This window comes from Anguilla rostrata, chromosome 10 (assembly GCF_018555375.3).
Source record: "Anguilla rostrata isolate EN2019 chromosome 10, ASM1855537v3, whole genome shotgun sequence".
Lineage (NCBI taxonomy): Eukaryota > Metazoa > Chordata > Actinopteri > Anguilliformes > Anguillidae > Anguilla > Anguilla rostrata.
The window spans coordinates 22,655,881-22,677,394 of NC_057942.1; the positions used below are offsets into that span (position 1 = coordinate 22,655,881).

Consider the following 21,514-nt stretch of genomic DNA (forward strand, 5'->3'; position numbering starts at 1 on the left):
CCTATGGAGCGATTTTAACCCCTTAGTGCACATGCCAAATCTGGCCAATCATTGCACATTTAGGGGGTACCCTATTTAAAGCTTTATAACTCCAGATGTGAACACCACAGAGACTTGAACAATGGCTTAAATGAAGCAAGACATTTGTACCATTTACACTACTAGCTTAGATGACTTTATATTCATAATTTTGGAAGAAATAAAGTGCCACAAATGCAATTGTCTAGGCAAAATATCTGAAATGAATTTGCTCTTTTTTAGTTTGCAATGAAATGCTGGGAGATTGCATATATGCAGCAGGTTAAAGTATACATGTCCTGGGTCAAAAACTTCTTGACCACAAGTTCATAAAATCTAAGGGTGGATATGTAGAACTACTAAAGATCTATGAAGCAAAAACTAAGCAGTGTACCCAGCTTCTCCAAATCTATCCAAAATGTCTAAATTATGCATTGCTGTAAATCACAACAAATTCACGTATTTCACTACAAATCAACAGTTTTTTCTCCAGAAATGCACTGTTGCATCGTTTTCAAGTGGTAATTACAAGCTTTCTGTCAGTACAGTGGTCTAAAATAACTAGGGGTCCAGAAACATATCCAAAATCTCTCCAAAAATGAATATAATGCTTTTTGTCCATTGTAAAGCATATAAATGAGCCCCTTATGAAGGTTTAAGATGAAACATTGATATCAGATTTCAAAATAATGCAAAAATATTGTCACACAATGCTGTACAGTACCTAAATGTATAATAACTCTTGTATGTATTTCACTACTCTGTACTCTCTTGTGTTTTCTTGTATGGAGATGGGACGATAAGAAAGCAATTCTCAACTGTCCACCACGTTTTGGCAGTATTCCAAAACTCTTGTCATCACTGTTGCATGAAACACAAAAACTATTACTAACTAACGCTTACATTACTGTGAAATATCCACATTATATTTAATATCACTAACCTAAGTAAAGACACACAATTTCATAAATTACGTATATAACTGAAATATTTTGCGCAGTAATACTTACATAGCAATGATGAAATTTTATCTGTGTTCAGTAGATAGAGACAGAGACAGTACATCAATGATACAGTCCTATCCGCTTCTGTTTTGCTCCAGAAAACGATGTCAGATAGGTCTATCAGCAAAAACATGGCTTAGCTATGCCCAGAAGTCCTCAATAATAATAGTATTTCCCAAGAAATTACGAAAAATCGTTGATAATGTTTCATTAGGTGCACCATCTTTTACTGCTACCACAGAGTGAATACGTAAGTGAATGCGATGATATGAATATTTTCGGTTTCGCTTACCCATTTCAATGGACAATGATGGAAATTAATTCAAATAAAATACTTGTCGTCGACTGATTTGCGAAATATTCGAAAATTCAGGTCCTTGACCTGCTGTCAGCCTGCACAACAAGTATTAGGCAGATCGGCCAAGTAGTATGCGAGATTAGCTGCGGACAGATACACAAACACACACACACACACACACGCGACCAAACACATAATCCCCTCCAGGCTCTCGCCTGGCAGAGATAATAACCATTCATTGAAACAATCAATTTCAATTTGCATCTAATTAAGGCAAAATTGTTGTCATTACTGTAGTTGGAAACATGTTTTTTTAATGAGATAGCACATTACTCCATTTTGGTAGGTTCAGCATTATATTGCAAATATCAAATTACTGGTGCTTTTCTTACAAAGTTGATCCATGCCTGGACTGTTTTTATAATGTTGATGGACTTCTCTTTTCTGTTAGTTTCAATATTGATTTTTGGATATAATCAAATTGATGTTTCAAACTTAAGTATTAAGTATGATTCATTGTTCAGAATAAAGTGTGCATTGTAGCCTGCTTCTATTGCTCACTCCTGTGTCTACTATAACCTACTAGTTGTATGAATTACTAAAGAAGAACTAAATTAATAACTGAAAAAGTATGTATAGGATGGGTCATCTATTAATGGCAGGGCATAAAAAGAAATTTGTTCAACATTATGAAAACCCAGTTCCTCATGACATCCTTTCAAATCAGATTAAACAGATTTAACAACCTTGATGTTTCATTCTTTATCTATGCATATTACTTGATCATATTCATTTGTATTTAAAGTAATAATCTCAAAGATTTTCATTAAAATAAATGTCTGTTAAGTCACTATCTATCGCTGAATTAGGTAACACAATGGCGATTGGGCCTATTATTATATTAATTTATATTATTATTATAATTTATGATTAAAGAACTGGGTGTCTGTGGCGACATTCCCGGGAAAAAATCGGCGGCGCATAGTTAGTGACGCGTTTTCCATCACCCATCAGTGGTTTTTCTGCCAAACCACTGATTGATGTAGATAATGTAACGTTACTAAATTACATAGCTATTTGCACAGCTAACGCTAGCTACCGGACTATGTCAAGAAAGACAGACAACGTTGCGCACAGTATCCATCTCTCATATCAGGTAACGTTGCATCAGCTATCTAGCTAATGTAGATAACACAATCTAATATCAGCTAACAATTAGAAAAAACGCTAGCTAACGCTACCGACCGGTACTGACCTCGCAAACTGTCTCTCGAATGCAATGCTACCTTGTTGCAACGTTGCAGTGTAATTAACTAAAGGCCAGTTCAGATCAATGATTCGCAATGAGACTGGATGCAACTTGCAAAATTCCAAGATGTCTGATTGTAAACGTTCTAAAACTGCACTTGGCGATTTGACAAGGTGGGTCTTTTGAGACCCCAGGGCAGGCAACGGCTCTGCTACACCGCTGCAATTTTCTCTGCAACATTCTAAAACCGTTTCGTCTCATTGCGAATCATTGATCTGAACTGGCCTTAAAGTTACTGTTATTTACATTGCCATCAAGTTCATCAATATATTATAATGATCGGAATAAAGCTGGGGTATAGTGGAGCATATTTCTGTGTAAAGATGTCAAACCGGAGAAAACTAAATAAAAGAATACGGCAGTATGGATTAGCGTTGTTATTATTTTATTACGCTTCCTCATATGTTCCTTCAGCCTAGATGCCCTTTTTTGGTAAAATCTCCTTTGTTTTTGTTTTATTCTTCTTGTTCTGTTTGCTAATTTAACACCCAGCTCAGTTTTATTCTTGAACAGTTTAGCTAGCAAAACCAGAAACACCAGGGGTAAAATTTTGCAAGGCAGTTGTTTCAAAAATATCACACAACAATCATTGACGAAAAAAACTGTTTATTGTGCACAAGATACATAATTGCACGAGCCACATCGAATCCCGCAAATTCTTCTCTGCAGTGTAAAAAGATGTTCATACCGGGCAAAAGGATAAAGAACGTTTGTGGAAATTGATCATCACTAATTCTACCCCAGGTCTGCTACAGCATTTTAACCCGGCTCGGCAGTGTAAAGACAGTTTAAGTTAGCCTAATTTTAGACAACGAATGAGTATGTCCATAACGTTACTTTTATAACAACCATTTTTTATTCAGTGAATAGTGTTATAGTTGGGGTGGCCCAGGTACCAACTGACTGACGTCACACAGGCGACACTGGTTGGATCCGGGTGGATCTATGGGAAGTGAGGTCCAAAAACACACCTGCAATTACCGCTTCTCGCCATTGGTACCGCCAAAGAGAACAAAACGGAAATCTTCGAGATTGTAACTTTAAAGACCTCAGCATCCTAGTGTAACTACACAAAGTAGGGTTGAGCAGATGTAAAAATTTTCAAACCGGGTTGATATTAAGCCACATACCGGACCGGACCGGTAATACCGAATTTTACCACTAGGCATCGCACGTGACTCAGCCGCTCCTGAGTGAAACGTAATGAGAGCCCAAATAAGGGACGATTCTGATTTGTAAAGCTAGCAACAGTAACTAGAAATGTGATTCAACGTTGCCATCAATTGTGAAATTGGACAATGAAAACAGGAGGGCATGTAAAAAGCAAAAGTTGCTGTTTAAATTGCTTTAGAATGCTGGATTTTGTAGCGCATTGATTTTAGAACTGTTAAAAGGCCATGGTGTGCCTTTACTGAGAAATAATGCCCACCCTTGGACCAATAATGCCCACCCTTGGACCAATTGGACCAATTTGCACTCAGACACTAGTGGCTCCGTTTACAAACAAACATAATATTATGTTAATCACGTTGTCATATTGTTTATTACTAATGCAATATAAGTTTGATTTAGCACCGTCGGCACAGGTTGCTGATGTAGGCTACTTTTTCATTTGCCACTAGGCTACGTCTCATAATGACAAATGCTGGTTCAGTCGGTTCGCATAAACTCAAACCGGTTTAAGCTCGTACACCGGACCGGCAAAACCGGAAACCGACCCAACCCTAACACAAAGTATTACATATGTTGTCTGAGCCCACTAGCTTATTAGCCGTCATATAATGACACTTGAGGAACCAACAAGGCACTTCCAGATCTTATTGTTTTGCCATCATCAGAGCATGATTAACCCCTTGTGAGCCTCTATCAACCCCCTTCTATCCTTTCTTGGCATATAAAATCACCCAGTGTTGCGGTTACCATGTTGAACAGATGGATCACGATGAATTAAAAGTAACTGGAAATAAGCTGTGTCAGCAAAAATGAATACTGTAATATTTCATTTTTTCTACCAACCAAACATCACAATGTCAGTAAGCTTGCACCTGAAGAACAAATACAGTTTTACAGGTACAAATCAAACACAGTAATCAGCAAATTGCTGTTCTTGTTTCAGCATCAATGTTAAGGGGGGAAAATCACAAGATAAAATAAAAAGTAAATCTAATAAAAATGAACATATTGTTCCAGCTGTTTTCCACCTCTTCCCACACTGGGAGAGTAATACTGCTTCTATGAGATTTTTACGAACAGAAACCCATAAATTACAGCCAGTTTGATGAAAACAGTCCATTGAACATTAGCCTGGATAGTTCATTGTTGGATAAAAGATGTAGAAAACCCCTTTCCATAGCCACAGAACCAGTTCACACAGCCTGTATCAGAAATCATTTAAAATTACAGGGATTTAAGAGTGCTATACAATGAACAGAATATGTAAATAGTGCATATCATAAAAGAATATTAATGTACAATACCGACAGTTTAATGCCATGAAAATGCCATAAAAAACAAATTCCATTAGACTGTTTGCACACCAGAGACAGTGTGAGGAAAGCGCTGTCTCCAGCTTCGTAGACTACTTCCAACAGAATTTACAAAGTAGTCTTTAAACAACTATGAGACAAAAAAGAGCAGCAGAATTTAGTAACAATAGGTACAGTGAAAAGCCCATGCATACCGCAGCCCTTTCCACTATAGGATCGCATATTCTTGAACAATACAAAGATCTTAATTTCCTCTTCTGTGTGTGACCACCAGGAGGCATTAGCTAGCCCACAATTCATCTATTTGACTATGCCACTCCCACTTTAAGGGGCAAGAGAACCCTGTTGAACATTTTAATGGGAAGGCCCCACTCAAGCAATTTTCAAGTTAATGAGACACATGGAAACTGATGTATAGAAAAGTATGAAAGACTTTATTTTTAATTATTTTTAAAAAGAGAGCGAAAATCATCCCCTGGCATGAAGGCCAATGACCAAGATCAAGTTACACAGTGGGACAGAGGACAAGTAAATGCATTGACTAGACAGACATCCATTACCACCACAGCTCACTTTCTTTAGCAATAGCAAAATTAGTATACAACGATAGGCACTAATGTGAATTTCAATGAATAGAGCCAAGTTAGTAACTAAAGCACACCGATTGGATCTATTTACACTCACTAAACGCAGTATTGCACTAATATTGCACTAGTATTGAATTAATACACACTTTAAAAATAAATAGAAAAGTCATTATATCCACCACTGTCTCACGGCAATAAGTAGTGGGGCTTAAAGCATGAAATATACAAAATCTGAACCTTACTCAATGATATTGTACTTTGCCCACAGCTTAGCTAAGTAGGGATAAATATTATGGTTAAGTATCCTTAAATCATAGCTACCATGGTGGTAGTGGCTGAAAGTACAGCAGATACATAAACAAGATATGCCAGCAAAATATGTGATGCCTCCCTCTCGCACTCTGGAGCACCCACCCTTCCTTACTGCACTTGGCCCAAGCTATTACTTAGTTAAAATACATCATTTACAAAACACACATCAGCACAGTAAATGGTGGTAAGGCACACTACAATTATTACTTGAATAGACTTACAGTTTTTTAAAAATTTTTTACAGAATTTACAGTTGAGGCCAAAAGTTTACATACACCTAGGCTAAAGATATTCAAACTCAATTTTTCATAACTCGGCACATTTCATGTTACCATACATTTCTTTTGGAAGGTCAGTTAGGGTATCTACTTTGTTCACATCAGAGGTAATTTTAAAACAATCGATTAGAGACAGATTCATTTCAGCTTAAATTCACTATCAGAATTCCAGTAGGTCAAAAGTTTACATACACCAAGTTGAATGTCTCTTTAAACAGTCTGGAAGATTCCATAAATTTATGTAATGACTTTTTAGAAGCTTCTGATTGACCAATTGTCATAATTAGGAGTTAATTGGGAGTAAATTGGCACCTAGGGCCGGACGATTACCAGGGCCGCTCCGTGCCGTTCCGTGTTGCTCAGGACTCATCGAAACGGTTACCGTTTCTGTTTCCATCTGTCGGGCTGCTAAAACCAGGACTAGGAAGTATCTAAGAAAAACTAGTGACGACAGCAAGCGACGCAGTGGATCAGCGACGGTGTCCCATTGTGTATGTAATAAATCTCATCAAAAACACGTTTTCAACGTACAAAAATGCCAAGTTACTCACACATACAAGATGTACACCGTCTATAACTCATTCATTCAGACTGTGAAAATCCAGGCCTGCCATTAAAAGTAGCCTATTGATATCAAAATGACGCCAAGTTACGGTACTACAAACAATATTTTTAATGGCAGGCCTGGATTTTCACAGTCTGAATGAATGAGTTATAGACGGTGTACGTCTTGTACGTGTGAGTAACTTGGCATTTTTGTACATTGAAAACGTGTTCTTGATGAGATATCATTTCTTTTTGCAAAGCGTTTTATTATGAGTGAGAAATGCGAAGTGACCCTGTAAGAAACGGTTGTGGATTATGGCTATCCTTGTGTGAATTTGTACAGTCTGATGAGCGTGTACCGTGTAGCAGTTTTGGTTTGCTATACATGTAAAACAGTGGCTGTGACAAAGGATGCGGTGGCATATAAGTGTAAAAACGCAGGTGAAATATGGCCAGTGTATGTACTCACGGATTTGACGGCCATCCAACAAGCCTTGATTGACAAAAGAATCAGCAAGTCCGTAGAATTAGAGCTCCCTAGGTCGCAACTTGTGTACCCTTCTGTCCTGCTCCGTTGTCTGTTATTTCGTGGAGATGCACTTTTAGTGTTTGTAAGGTTTATAAGGAATTTTGATAGGCTTATCTGCAGGTGGGAATCCTCTTCGCTGTTTTGCTAAGCTAGAACCGGAAAACTTGATAGTGGAGAATAGGAGCAGACGCCTATGTCCCAGCAGGCTTTGCATATGAGAAAATAACAACAGTGTGAGAGAAATTAGGATGAAATGATGAAATTGAGTAGTTGAAACAATATGTTTTTAGCAGAATGGGCATGTAGGTGAAGGCTGACATGATCACAGAGTATAGTGCGAAGTAAATGGAGTGACCATGACCGATCATAGTTTCCTTATCGAACGGTATATATAACGGTTTCTATAAAGTACTGGCCGTTAAAGTGGAGGGTTAAGTAACGTGTGTAATCTGTTGCACTGATGTGTTTTTCTCATGTTCAGTACTAGTAGTTATAATTATGAGTGAATCATGATTTTAAATGTAATGTTTTAATGGGGATTTGCAGAACGTACATACGTAGTAATTGTTTGTTTTTGGCTAGATAGAGAAGAGGGCGAGTTAACATGAATGTAGAAACGTGGCGTTTGCTGATAAGAAGGTTTTGTACGGTAGCCAAGTGAAGAAATATAGTTAGTAGAAATGGCACAGCGGTGAACTGGTGTAACTTTTTAACAAAAGGAATACATTTGCCATCATGAAATGCATATGGGTGGCCGTGAGTGAGTTTTGGTAAAGCAAATATAAGCGCAAGAAAACGTTAGTGTAAAAGAGGAAATTATCTGCCTGAGGGCGAGGCGGGATTCAATCCTTCAACCGGAGGTTTATCAGTCTGTGACTTTGTTAGGGCAGCACCATGACATAGCTATGCAATGCGTGAAATATCATTAGCAAACCTGTCCGTGGTTTTAAAGAAGATCACAGGCCAGTAAGCACAGAAGAGCTCCCGTTGAATCCATATGGCTTTGCAATATTGTAGCCGGTTAATAATTGAACGTGCAGACGGTACGTCATAATGCAGTGTATACGTTCGGTGAATGGCGGGTAGATATGGTGCAAAAGCAATAACTGAGAAGTAGTAGACAATTATTAGTGAGGGTAAAAAGCAGGTTAAAGAAACGCGTTCCTCGCTGGGCTTGAACCTACGACCCTGTGTTCCCAAGACTGTAACCTTGCCCACTAGGCCACAGGCAGACTAGCTGTTTATACTGAAAATGTTTCAGAGTAAAAAGGTATGGGTATTTTGCGTGTGTATGCGACTTTTTGATTGGGTCGTGTAGGTGAAGATTTGGCTGGTGTCGGTAAAATGTCCAATGGGGAGACATGTTGTTAGTGGGATAGGCGGCAGGAAAAATAAGAATGAGAAAAAGAATAAGAAGAAGAAGAAGAAGGAGAAAACGCAAAATCCCCTTAGTTTGGGGCTTTATTGTATGGACATGTGAAGTTGTTTATGAAATCTGTCTGTTGAAATAGGGTCAGAATGTACAGAATGTAATGTTTTTAAGGGCTGAGTGTCTGTGTCTGTTGTGGTTATTTCTGTGGGGAACCCTGAAAAGTGCCAAACTCTCGGTGATGTATAGGTATGGGGCATGCCCCCGCCAAGGCGTGCACCAGTTGTTGTCGTTGCTCGGTCGCTCCCCATACTGTTTTGTTTTTGTTATGTTCTTTTTGCAATAGATGGCAGCGTTGAATCACGGTTATAGTTACTGGCTTCATTTAGGGATGCCAACCATCCCGCAAAATACGGAATCGTCCCTTCCCTTATTTGGACAGTAGAATAGGCGTTCCGTATTTAACTCATGGCTACGGGATGCATTTTCATTTGTATCTTTTTGAATGAATCCGTTTGTAGTAACCGCTGTTTTGAATACAATTCAATAGTTAGCTAGCTAGCTAGCCGGGATAACAAGCATGCTTAGGTCAATTCTGACCTAAAACCCAGAATTTTAATATTGGCTAGGTGACAAGTGACGGCGAATCTATCATAAAACTAACTGGCATTCAAACCCGGTTTCGGAGTGTCTTGGATAAACGCAATGTCTACACTGCGAGACCGCAACATTTTAAAAAGCAAGCAGAGCTAGGGAGATTAATTTGATTGAGTTATGGTTTCATGTAGTTTTTTTAAATAATGTAATGACAAAAATGACCAAAATTGGTGTTAATTGTATGGTATAAAACAAGAAGGAACTATTTTTTCTTGATAGAATCCTTGGTTTCATAGAATTAACGACCAGAGGTTTTCGCTTAACAACGGTGCAAATAGAACTACCAGCCAGAGTTTTTGCATAACAACAGTCCAAATAGAACTACCAACCAAAGTTTTGCTTGACAACAGTAAAATAATATGCCCAAACGGCTGCGGAAGAATATTTCACTTTCATCTGATTAAGTCGATAAAAATCAATAAATATAAAAGTAACCATATTCTGTTGGTATCCCATTGTATAAGTGGAATAAACCCCTCCAGGCTGTCCTGTTATTGGAAAATAATGTACTTCGGTGGTGGTTAAGAGACCCTCGGCTTCACCTCGGCCGCATCACCACCCCCGTCGTACATAATTTTCCAATAACGGGACAGCCCATTGTGGTTTATTCCTTACACATCCTCCACTGACCGTGACACAGTTTCGGGCATTTTTATTTATATTAGCTTCTCTACCGACTTAGCTTACGGAAGAGGACGTGAAGAGACCGGATGCGGAGTCACAAAACTGACGTAATGTGAAACCAATCAGTGAATACCTACGTCATTAAGCCCGCCCACCCGAACAGTTCTGCTGCACTGAGCACGGTTGTCTAACCGTGCCGAGAATATCGTGCTGTGCCAAACCGTTTTCAGGTGGAAACACCATTTGAACCGTTTCTCACCGTGCTCAGAACCGTTCGGCCCTACAGTGGAAAAGGGGCTTAAGGGACTACCTGTAGGCCACTGCCTTTTTGACCTTGATACCATGGGAAAATCCAAGCAACTCAGCCAAGACCTTGTCGGACAAGCAACGATTAATTAAAAATGTTTCTTTTCTGAATCCAGTGGTTCCAACAGTCAATGTCCTTGTTAAAATGTTCAGCACTCTGAATACTGAACCAAGTGATATTGCATGCTAGAACCCCTCACTTAACCTAGATGTAAAATATATTTCTTTAGATTTAATTTAATAATAATGTTTAAAATTAGAATTATCAATTAAATCGCTGAATTCTTTGATAGATCAGTCTACAGAAAACTGGTGGAATCAACCAACAAGTCAAAACAAGCTGTATATCAGGTTTTCAGATTAAATAATTGAATTCAATAAGAAGCAGTCAATTATATTAATGAACTGAAAACATACATTCTTTATTGAATGCAGGCACACTACTTCTAAATTACACAACAGAAGACATACAGCAAAACATTAAACAACTAATCTAGAAATACCAGAAAATAGAGAGAGAGAGAGACGGAGGAGAGACAGAGAGAGAAAGAAATGGATCAGCCAGACCTTGCCAAAGTGTCACCCACTACCAGCATAAGCGCCACAAGGAAACCAGCTAAAAACACACAACCTAGGAACTACCACCAAAATAAAAAGAGGAAAACTCTTCTTCTTCCAGGCTCCGAAACCAAACGCAACACATAAACTTTTTCCTGTGGCAATCATAAATACCTTACCCAGCATGGCTTGAGGATGTCTGCCCTGATTGGGTGATGCCGGGTTAAGGTTTAGGAGAGAAGTGAAGGGGGGTCAGACTAATTTATGGTAAGGACTGGCCTACCTAAAGATTGCATTCAAACTAAAAGTAATGGGAAATGGTAGGCATGCAGGGTCTCCAACCCCCGATATGGTGTCCTGTGTCATCTGGTTTGTCTCTTCTGAGGAGGTGAGACCCATAGATTGTCAGCCTAGATTAGGGTATCAGTGGAATTTAAAATTGCCCCAGTCACATTTGCTTTGATGCTTGTGATGGGGAGGCCAGGCCACATTCTTATTCACTGTTTCCCTCTCTAAGGCCAAAATCTAAACACTACATATCCTACAACCTCTAAAAAAAATTGTGGACACAAGTCCGGTTCTTCCTTAGGACAATTTCCAAATAACTGAAGGTACCACAAGCATTTGTACAAACAATTGTATGCAAATATAAAAATCTTGGGACCACACAGACACTGCATCGTTCAGGAAGGAGGCAAAATTTACTCCCTGGGCAAAACAAACTTTGGTCCGACAGGTTTAACTGAACCCCAAGACAACAACAAAGGAACTGGTGAAGGAGTTGGAGGCATCAGGTACCAAAGTATCTACATCCACCATTAAGAGAATCCTACATCGCCATGGCCTGAAAGGCTGTTGCGCAAGGAGGAAGCCCCTACTTCAAGACCGGCATAAAAAAGCCAGAATGAAGTTTGCAGGTGATCACCAGGTGAAGACCAAGCTTTTTGGAGGAGTGTTCTCTGGTCAGATGAAACAAAAATTGAACTGTTTGGCCATAATGATCAGTGCTATGTATGGAGGAAAAAGGGTGAGCCTTTTAATCCAAAGAACACAATCCCAACTGTGAAGCATGGTGGTGGCAGCATCACGTTGTGGGGCTGTTTTGCTGGAAGGGACTGGTGCACTTCAGAAAATAGATGGCATCATGAGGAAGGAGGATTATCTAGAAATACTGAAGCAACACCTCAAGACATCAGCTAGGAAGTTAAAACTTGGTTGCAACTGGGTCTTCCAGCAGGACAGTGATCCTAAGAATACCTTCAAAGTGGTAAAAAATGACTTAAAGACAACAAAGTGAAAGTACTGGAGCCGCCATCACAAAACCCGGACCTGATTCCCATAGAAAATTTGTGGACTGAACTGAAAAAGCGTGTCCGAGCAAGGAGGCCCACAAACCTGATTGAGTTACACCAGTTCTGTCAGGAAGAATGGGCAAAAATTCTGGTTAAGTATTGTGAGAAGCTTGTGGAAGGCTACCCCAAGCGATTGATTCAAGTTAAGCAATTCAAAGGTAATGCCACCAAATACTAACAAAGTGCATGTAAATTTTTGACCCACTGAAAATCTTATATAGTACATAAAAGCTGAAATAAATATGTCTCTATTATTTAGAAATTACCTCTAATGGAATTAAAGTAAATACCCTAATTGACTTAACACAGGGAATGTATGGTAACGTGTGGGGTTGTGAAAAAATTGAGTTTGAATGTCTTTAGTCTAGGTGTATGTAAAATTTTGGCCTCAACTGTATGTAAAATTTTGGCCTCAATTGTACATTTAGGAAAAACAGTGGCTGAGCCAAATTTAAAGCAATGAGACAAAACAGAAGCAATTAGTTCCATGTCATCAGGGAATGGGATGCAAGGATTTAACATTATTGATTACCTACAGGTGGGTCATACCATGTTCATAAAAAAAGGGGCTGTTATAATGTGAAATGCTACAGTCCTGAATGGCTGCTTCCCCAAGCCGCGCTATGGTACTGCGAGAATCAAACATACATTTACAACTAAGAAAATAAAATAAATACCAATGAAACAAACACTCCAAACATATACTCAGAAAATATAAAGGAGAATGAAATTATAACTAAAAGGGAAAATGGCACATGTACTGAAAAGGGAGCCTTGTCCAACTAGAAGGCTGTGCTACCTCACCTTTCCCCAATGTAACCAGGGCCCGCCTAAAAGCACGCTATTAAATGGGAGCAATTAAATTAGTACAATGCCTACAAAAAAAAAAAACGCACCACTGTTGATTTAACCATAAGGATTAGACTCACTCTTAGAATGTGGCTGGCATGAATAGGTGGAACAACACTTGTCTCCAAAGCACGTGACCGGCGTATTTGGATCGAACTGAGCCAATTAAAGGGTAGTGTCTTCACGCACTATACAAGCTTTGCGCACGGAGACAATAGTTGTTAAGCACATAAATATGATGGTTATGTATCACATATAAAGCTGATGTATTAATAAGTGAATGTCTAAAAGCTAAAATGTCTGGTAGTGAACGACGCTGAAGTTGGCTCCCGATTCACAGTTCCCGATTCGAAAATTCCGTTCCAATTTGGTTGCATTATATGATTGGATGGTTTCGCGGTCTTCCTTATGTGTTTGCAAAGGCTATAATTTGCTTCTAAAAGTGAGATACGGCGCAAGAGAGACATTGAACAATGGTGATAATGTGAAATATGTTTTTTAAATTATGTTACGTTCACTTCATATGTCTTTTTAAGGCTGTAATGTGGAAATATAAGATGTGCCACCCAAGTGGCACGCATTTTGTTTTTTCCTCAAAATGTAATAGTCTCAACATTGCATCACGTGTGTACAAGAGAACATAAAATAATGTACATCTGAAATGGTGTACTGTACATCTGAAATGGTGTGGATAAAATATCACTGCACTGTATGCAAATAAAACTCCAAACTGTCTATATAAACAAATACAGTAATAAAATGCTATTGAAAATGGACATATTTAGATGGCCATTTCTCCTCAAAATTTCAAGGTCTCAAAATTTGACATTTAATTGTGACAGAAGGGGTCCTGAAGTAGAACTGACCTGATTTTGGTGAAATATTCCTGAAGCTTTTTCAAATAATCCCACCCCAAATATGTAATCCGATACAGGCTGAGTGAAAAAAGCAACATTTTGGATTGGAAAATCCCCTGAAATTTAAAAGGTCTCAAACTTATTCATGACAGATTGGGTCGTGGTCTACATCCTACCCCATTTGTGAAGTTTTACTGTAGCGTTTGTGAATAACCTCAAACATTCTAAGTAATCCAATGCAGACCAATTGAGAAGTTAAATTTTGGATTGGAATATCTCCCGAAAATGAAAAGGTCTCAAACTTCTGATATGCATTCATGACAGAAGGGGCCTGTTCTATATCCTACTTGGTTTTTGTGAAAATTTACTGTAAGCATTTTCTAATAATCCCACGTCAGATTTATGTACCTATGTAATCTAATACAAACTAATATAAAAAGTGAAAGTTTGGATTGGAATTTTTCTCCAAATGTAAAAGGTCTCAAACTTTTGACACTTGTTCATGACAGACGGGGTCCTTGTCTACATCCTACCCAAATTTTGTGAAATCTTTCTGTAGCATTTTTGAATACTCCCAGTTCAAACCTTCTGTGTAATCCAATGCAAGGCGATTTAGAAAAGTGAAGATTTGGATTGGAATATCTCCTGAAAATCAAAAGGTCTCAAAGGTTTGACACTTTTTCATGACAGAAAGGGTCCTGATCTATGTCCTCTACCTTTTGCATGGAATTTACTGTAGCGTTTTCAAATAATTCCACTTCAAACCTTCAGTGTAATCCAATGCATTATAAAAAAGTGAAATTTTGGTTTGTAATTTCTCCCCACAGTTGTAAAATCTCAAACCTTTGGCTCTTGTTCAAGGCAGGAAGGGTCCTGGTTTATGTGCTAGCACATTTCCATACAATTTTACAGTAGCGTTTTTGAATAATCCCGTGTCAAACTCTATGTAATCCAATACAAGCCAATTGAAAAAAATGAAACTTTGGTTTGGTATTGCTCTGTAAATCTCCTTCCAAACTTTTGATACTTGTTTATAACAGAAGGCAGGGGCGATTCTAGGATCAGACCTTTAGGGGGCTCAGCCCCTAATGAGACTGTGACGTGCATACAGTGCCTTGCCAAAGTGTTTAACCCCCCTGCTAAATAACTCAGTTCACTGGATAACAATTAATATATTAATATTTTTCTACATATGATATTTTAATTTACAACAATACGTTTAATGAATTATTAGTAAGTAACATGAGTTTTACACCACAAAATATTTTTTAAGAAAATGAAAAATGAAATATGCTGTTTGCAAAAATATTCAACCCATTTCAATTTGGCAAACCTGTACTGTAAATATACCATAAGGCCCAATTCTATCAGAATAAGAAACATTGTGACTACTTTAACTAAAATAATAAAGTGCATCAGTTAGCTCGTTAGCTGGCAAGTGTGCAATGCACTCACGGTATGCTGTGACCAGTGACGGCGAATCATAAAGGTAGCTGGCCAGTTCAGAGGGTCTTGGGAAAATCTTATATCTACACTGCGCGACCGCACCATTTTAAAAAGCAAGACAGGGCTAGGGAGATGAATTTTATTGATTATTACATGTTAGCCGAGCCGAATTTCCAAGAACGAAAACGAGGCGAGAAATGTGTGTAAAAATAGTTGCATTTCATTTTAAATACAGCTTCTGTGAATAAGTATCGGCTGGCAGCCAGTGGTAGTCAGCTAGCTTCTGTAGCAGCAAGGGGTGAATCAACAACATGCAAGTGGAGTGGTGTACTTTAGCAAAAGCGTTGGGGTGAGAAAGCATTGCTTTCCCTGCTACAACAGGCTGAATGGTCTCATTAGAGCTGCATTAAGCAAAGTTGCCAGTGCGCTGGGATATTAAATGGTGTTACAAAATTAAATTCTATTCATTTTAAATACAGCTTCTGTGAATAAGTATCGGCTGGTAGCCAGTAGTACTAGCTTCTGTTGTAACGAGGTGTACATCAACAGACAAGCGGAGAAGTGTACTGTAGCGTTGGGGTGAGAAAATGTTGCTGTCACTGTTACAAAGAATGCGCAATGCATCTATAATGAGACAAACCTTCCGAATACGATGGGATATAGAACGGCATTACAGAAGTTAAATGTCACATATTATACATAGTTAGAAAGCTTATTCTATAACCTGTTGGATCGATGAAGTGTAGATAAAGGCAGTTTGTACTACAAACTTACAGAGCACTCAATGCAGTATGTTTTGGAATGTCGTTTTTTTAGGTCAACCGAAAGCTATGTCATCATCTCATAGAACGTATTCGCTCTTTGTTAGCACTAGCATCAAAGACGGAAAGTCTGGCTTGTTTGAAAATTCGTTTATTCAGTAGCTGAGAGCATAAGCTTTCTAACCAGGTATAACAGCACGTCTATTTCTGGTTTTGGAATATCGTTTTTTTTTAGGTCAACCGAAAGCTATGTCATCACCTCATAGAACGCATACGCTCTTTGTTAGCACTAGCATGCAAATACGCAAAGTCTGGCTTGTTTGAAAATTCGTTTATTCAGTAGCTGAGAGCATAAGCTTTCTAACCAGATACAACAGCACGTCTATTTTAGGTTTTGGAATGTCGTTTTTTTAGGTCAACCGAAAGCTATGTCATCATCTCATAGAACTTGTTCGCTCTTTGTTAGCACTAGCATCAAAGACAGAAAGTCTGGCTTGTTTGAAAATTCGTTTATTCAGTAGCTGAGAGCATAAGCTTTCTAACCAGGTACAACAGCACGTCTATTTTAGGTTTTGGAATATCGTTTTTTTAGGTCAACCGAAAGTGCTCTCATTATCGCATTAAAGCCATTCACTGTTTGTTAGCACTAGCATTCTAAGACGCTGCATGTGACGAAACGTAGTCAACGAATTAGCGTAATATCTCGTGAAATACTATTATTATTGAGGATTTCTTGGTATGCCTAAGCCATATGTTTGTTGATATAATTAGCTGACAGCGTTTTCATTTGTAATTTTTCATTTGGAAATACCGTTTAATCGCTTTCACTTCCGCAATCAGCTATGTCCTATCCTGCCTGCTGAGACCGCAGAGCTGACCGCATCACGTGTGCAAAGCCGACCAATGCTGTAACTTCATAATTCACATTTGTATGACGTCACCGCCCCATTCATTTTCAATGGGAAAAATTGGGCATAAAAATTAATATTTCTCAAAAACCGTGCAGCGAAACTTTCCACAAAGTAATAGCCATCGATTCCCAAAGAAGCCGGTCATTTTGACATATGGCACGTGTATATGGTGTGAAAACTCTGGGAGGAGTAGCGGTCCAAAAAATGGGTGGAATAATAATAATAACTAGACAATTCCTGCAGAAATTGTGAAGTGTGGTTGCCGCCAACGCAAAGTCGACTTTGTGCTGAACGGAGCGAACAGTTTCTGTAGCATGAGCAGAGACATAGTATGGTATACATGATATAACATCACGGCAACGAGTTCATTTGCAACGCACATATTCAGAGCTAAATTAACCCTTCATCAATACTTGACATCAGCGTTTTACTCAAGGTATGCTGTGACGAGTGACGGCGAATCACAAAGCTAGCTCGCCACTTCAGAGGGTCTTGGAAAAACCCTATATCTACACTGCGCGACCGCACCATTTTAAAAAGCAAGACAGGTCTAGGGAGATTAATGTGATTGATTGATGGTTTTACGTTAAGTTCAGCTCATTTGTACCATTCAACTAAAAACATTTAACTGGGCTGCAATTCAGAGTTTAATCTGTTACCTTAGATACCAACTCATAGACAGAGGATAGTCTATTACCTGTCAGCCTCAATGCAGTTATAAAGAGACCAAAGTTTCCAACTCGCTGGAATATAAAACGGTACTACAAAAGTAAAATGTGACATATTATACATAGTTAGAAAGCTTATTCTATCACCTGTTGGATCGATGAAGTGTAGATAAAGCCAGTTGGTACTACAAAGTTACAGAACACTCAATGCAGTATGTGTGGTATTACAAGCTGACGTCTTTTTCTGGAGTAAGACCGGACCTGAAGCTGCTGCACACATTTTGTTGACGGCGTTGTTGCACTTTTTAGTAAAGTCTGGCTTGTTTGAAAATTCGTTTATTCAGTAGGTGTTCCAAGTGGTTGCTAGGATGTTGCTAGGTGGTTGCTATGGTATTCCAGGTGGTTGCTAGGGTGTTGCTAGGTGGTTGCTATTGAGTTCTAGGCGGTTGCTATGGTGTTGCTAGGTGGTTGCTAGGTTGTTGCTAGGCGGTTGCTATGGTGTTGCTAGGTGGTTGCTATGGAGTTCTAGGCCATTGCTAGGGTGTTGCTAGGTGGTTGCTATGGAGTTCTAGGTGGTTGCTAGGGTGTTGCTAGGTGGTTGCTATGGAGTTCTAGGCGGTTGCTATGGTGTTGCTAGGTGGTTGCTATGGAGTTCTAGGCAGTTGCTAGGGTGTTGCTAGGTGGTTGCTATGGAGTTCTAGGTGGTTGCTAGGGTGTTGCTAGGGGGTTGCTAGGGTATTCGAAGTGGTTGCTAGGATGTTGCTAGGTGGTTGCTATGGAGTTCTAGGTGGTTGCTATGGTGTTGCTAGGTGGTTGCTATGGAGTTCAAGGCCGTTGCTAGGGTGTTGCTAGGTGGTTGCTATGCAGTTCTAGGTGGTTGCTAGGGTGTTGCTAGGCGGTTGCTATGGAGTTAAGGGCGGTTGCTAGGATGTTGCTAGGTGGTTGCTATGGAGTTATAGGTGGTTGCTAGGGTGTTGCTAGGGGGTGGCTAGGGTATTCGAAGTGGTTGCTAGGATGTTGCTAGGTGGTTGCTATGGAGTTCTAGGCGGTTGCTAGGGTGTTGCTAGGCAGTTGTTATGGTGTTCCAGGTGGTTGCTAGGGTGTTGCTAGGTGGTTGCTATGGAGTTATAGCCGGTTGCTAGGGTGTTGCTAGGCATTTGCTATGGAGTTATAGGCAGTTGCTAGCGTGTTGCTAGGGTATTCTAGGTGGCTGCTAGGATGTTGCTAGGTGGTTGCTATGGAGTTATAGGCGGTTGCTAGGGTGTTGCTAGGTTGTTTTTATAGTGTTGCTAGGCAGTTGTTATGGTGTTACAGGTGGTTGCTAGGGTGTTGCTAAGTGGTTGCTATGGTGTTCCAAGTGGTTGCTATAGTGTTGCTAGGTGGTTGCTTTGGAGTTATAGCTGGTTGCTAGGGTGTTGCTAGGCATTTGCTATGGTGTTCCAGGTGGTTGCTAGTGTGTTGTTGGGTGGTTGCTATGGAGTTTCAGGTGGTTGCTTGGGGGTTGCTAGGGTATCCTAGGTGGTTGCTATGAAGTTATAGGCGGTTGCTAGGGTGTTGCTAGGCAGTTGTTATGGTGTTCCAAGTGGTTGCTAGGGTGTTGCTAGGCAGTTGTTATGGTGTTCCAAGTGGTTGCTAGGGTGTTGCTAGGTGGTTGCTATGGAGTTCTAGGCAGTTGCTATGGTTTTGCTAGGTGGTTGCTAGGGTGTTGCTAGGTGGTTGCTATGGAGTTTTAGGCGGTTGCTATGGTGTTGCTAGGTGGTTGCTAAGGAGTTCTAGGCCGTTGCTAGGGTGTTGCTAGGTGGTTGCTATGGAGTTCTAGGTGGTTGCTAGGGTGTTGCTAAGTGGTTGCTATGGAGTTCTAGGTGGTTGCTAGGGTGTTGCTAGGTGGTTGCTATGGTGTACCAAGTGGTTGCTATGGTGTTGCTAGGCAGTTATGGTGTTCCAAGTGGTTGCTAGGGTGTTGCTAGGTGGTTGCTATGGTGTTCCAGGTGGTTGCTAGGGTGTTGCTAGGTGGTTGCTATGGAGTTCTAGGCCGTTGCTATGGTGTTGCTAGGTGGTTGCTATGGAGTTCTAGGTGGTTGCCATGGTGTTCCAGGTGGTTGCTAGGGTGTTGCTAGGTGGTTGCTATGGTGTTCTAGGTCATTGCTATGGTGTTGCTAGGTGGTTGCTATGGAGTTCTAGATGGTTTCTATGGTGTTGCAAGGTGGTTGCTATGGAGTTACAGCCGGTTGCTAGGGTGTTGCTAGGCATTTGCTATGGAGTTATAGGCGGTTGCTAGGGTGTTGCTAGGCAGTTGTTATGGTGTTCCAGGTTGTTGCTAGGGTGTTGCTAGGTGGTTGCTATGGTGTTCCAGGTGGTTCCTAGGGTGTTGCTAAGCAGTTGTTATGGTGTTCCAGGTTATTGCTAGGGTGTTGCTAGGTCGTTGCTATGGAGTTCTAGCCGGTTGCTATGGTGTTGCTAGGTGGTTGCTAGGGTGTTGGTAGGTGGTTGCTATTGAGTTCTAGGCGGTTGCTATGGTGTTGCTAGGAGGTTGCTATGGAGTTCTAGGCCGTTGCTAGGGTGTTGCTAGGTGGTTGCTAGGGTGTTGCTAGGTGGTTGCAATGGAGTTCTAGGTGGTTGCTATGGTGTTGCTAGGTGGTTGCTATGGAGTTCTAGGTGGTTGCTAGGGTGTTGCTAGGTGGTTGCTATGGAGTTCTAGGTGGTTGCTAGGGTGTTGCTAGGGGGTTGCTAGGGTATTCTAAGTGGTTGCTAGGATGTTGCTAAGTGGTTGCTATGGAGTTCTAGGCCATTGCTAGGGTGTTGCTAGGTGGTTGCTATGGAGTTCTAGGTGGTTGCTAGGGTGTTGCTAGGTGGTTGCTATGGAGTTCTAGGTGGTTGCTAGGGTGTTGCTAGGTGGTTGCTATGGAGTTCTAGGCGGTTGCTAGGGTGTTGCTAGGTGGTTGCTATGGAGTTCTAGGTGGTTGCTAGGGTGTGCTAGGGGTTGCTAGGGTATTCTAAGTGGTTGCTAGGATGTTGCTAGGTGGTTGCTATGGAGTTCTAGGCGGTTGCTATGGTGTTGCTAGGTGGTTGCTATGGAGTTCTAGGCGGTTGCTAGGGTGTTGCTAGGTGGTTGCTATGGAGTTCTAGGCGGTTGCTATGGTGTTGCTAGGTGGTTGCTAGGGTGTTGCTAGGGGGTTGCTAGGGTGTTGCTAGGTGGTTGCTATGGAGTTCTAGGTGGTTGCTAGGGTGTTGCTAGGGGGTTGCTAGGGTATTCTAAGTGGTTGCTAGGATGTTGCTAGGTGGTTGCTATGGAGTTATAGGCGGTTGCTAGGGTGTTGCTAGGCTGTTGTTATGGTGTTCCAAGTGGTTGCTAGGGTGTTGCTAGGTGGTTGCTATGGAGTTCTAGGTGGTTGCTAGGGTGTTGCTAGGTCGTTGCTATGGTGTTCCATGTGGTTGCTTGGGTGTTGCTGGGCAGTTGTTATGGTATTCCAGGTGGTTGCTAGGGTGTTGCTAGGTGGTTACTAGGGTATTCTAAGTGGTTGCTAGGATGTTGCTAGGTGGTTGCTATGGAGTTTTAGGCGGTTGCCAGGGTGTTGCTAGGCAGTTGTTATGGTGTTCCAGGTGGTTGCTAGGGTGTTGCTAGGTGGTTGCTATGGAGTTCTAGGCAGTTGCTATGGTGTTGCTAGGTGGTTGCTAGGGTGTTGCTAGGCATTTGCTATGGTGTTCCAGGTGGTTGCTAGGGTGTTGCTAGGGTATTCTAAGTGGTTGCTAGGATGTTGCTAGGTGGTTGCTATGGAGTTATAGGCGGTT

At 40.5% G+C, this 21,514-nt stretch overlaps 1 protein-coding gene across 6 annotated transcripts in view; it reads right to left on the minus strand.

Annotated features, from left to right (window-relative positions):
* The window catches only part of LOC135233739 (glutamate-rich protein 3-like), a 155,732-nt gene that overhangs the window by 19,848 nt on the left and 114,370 nt on the right, over positions 1-21,514 (minus strand). The gene's annotated exons all lie outside the window — the stretch shown is intronic.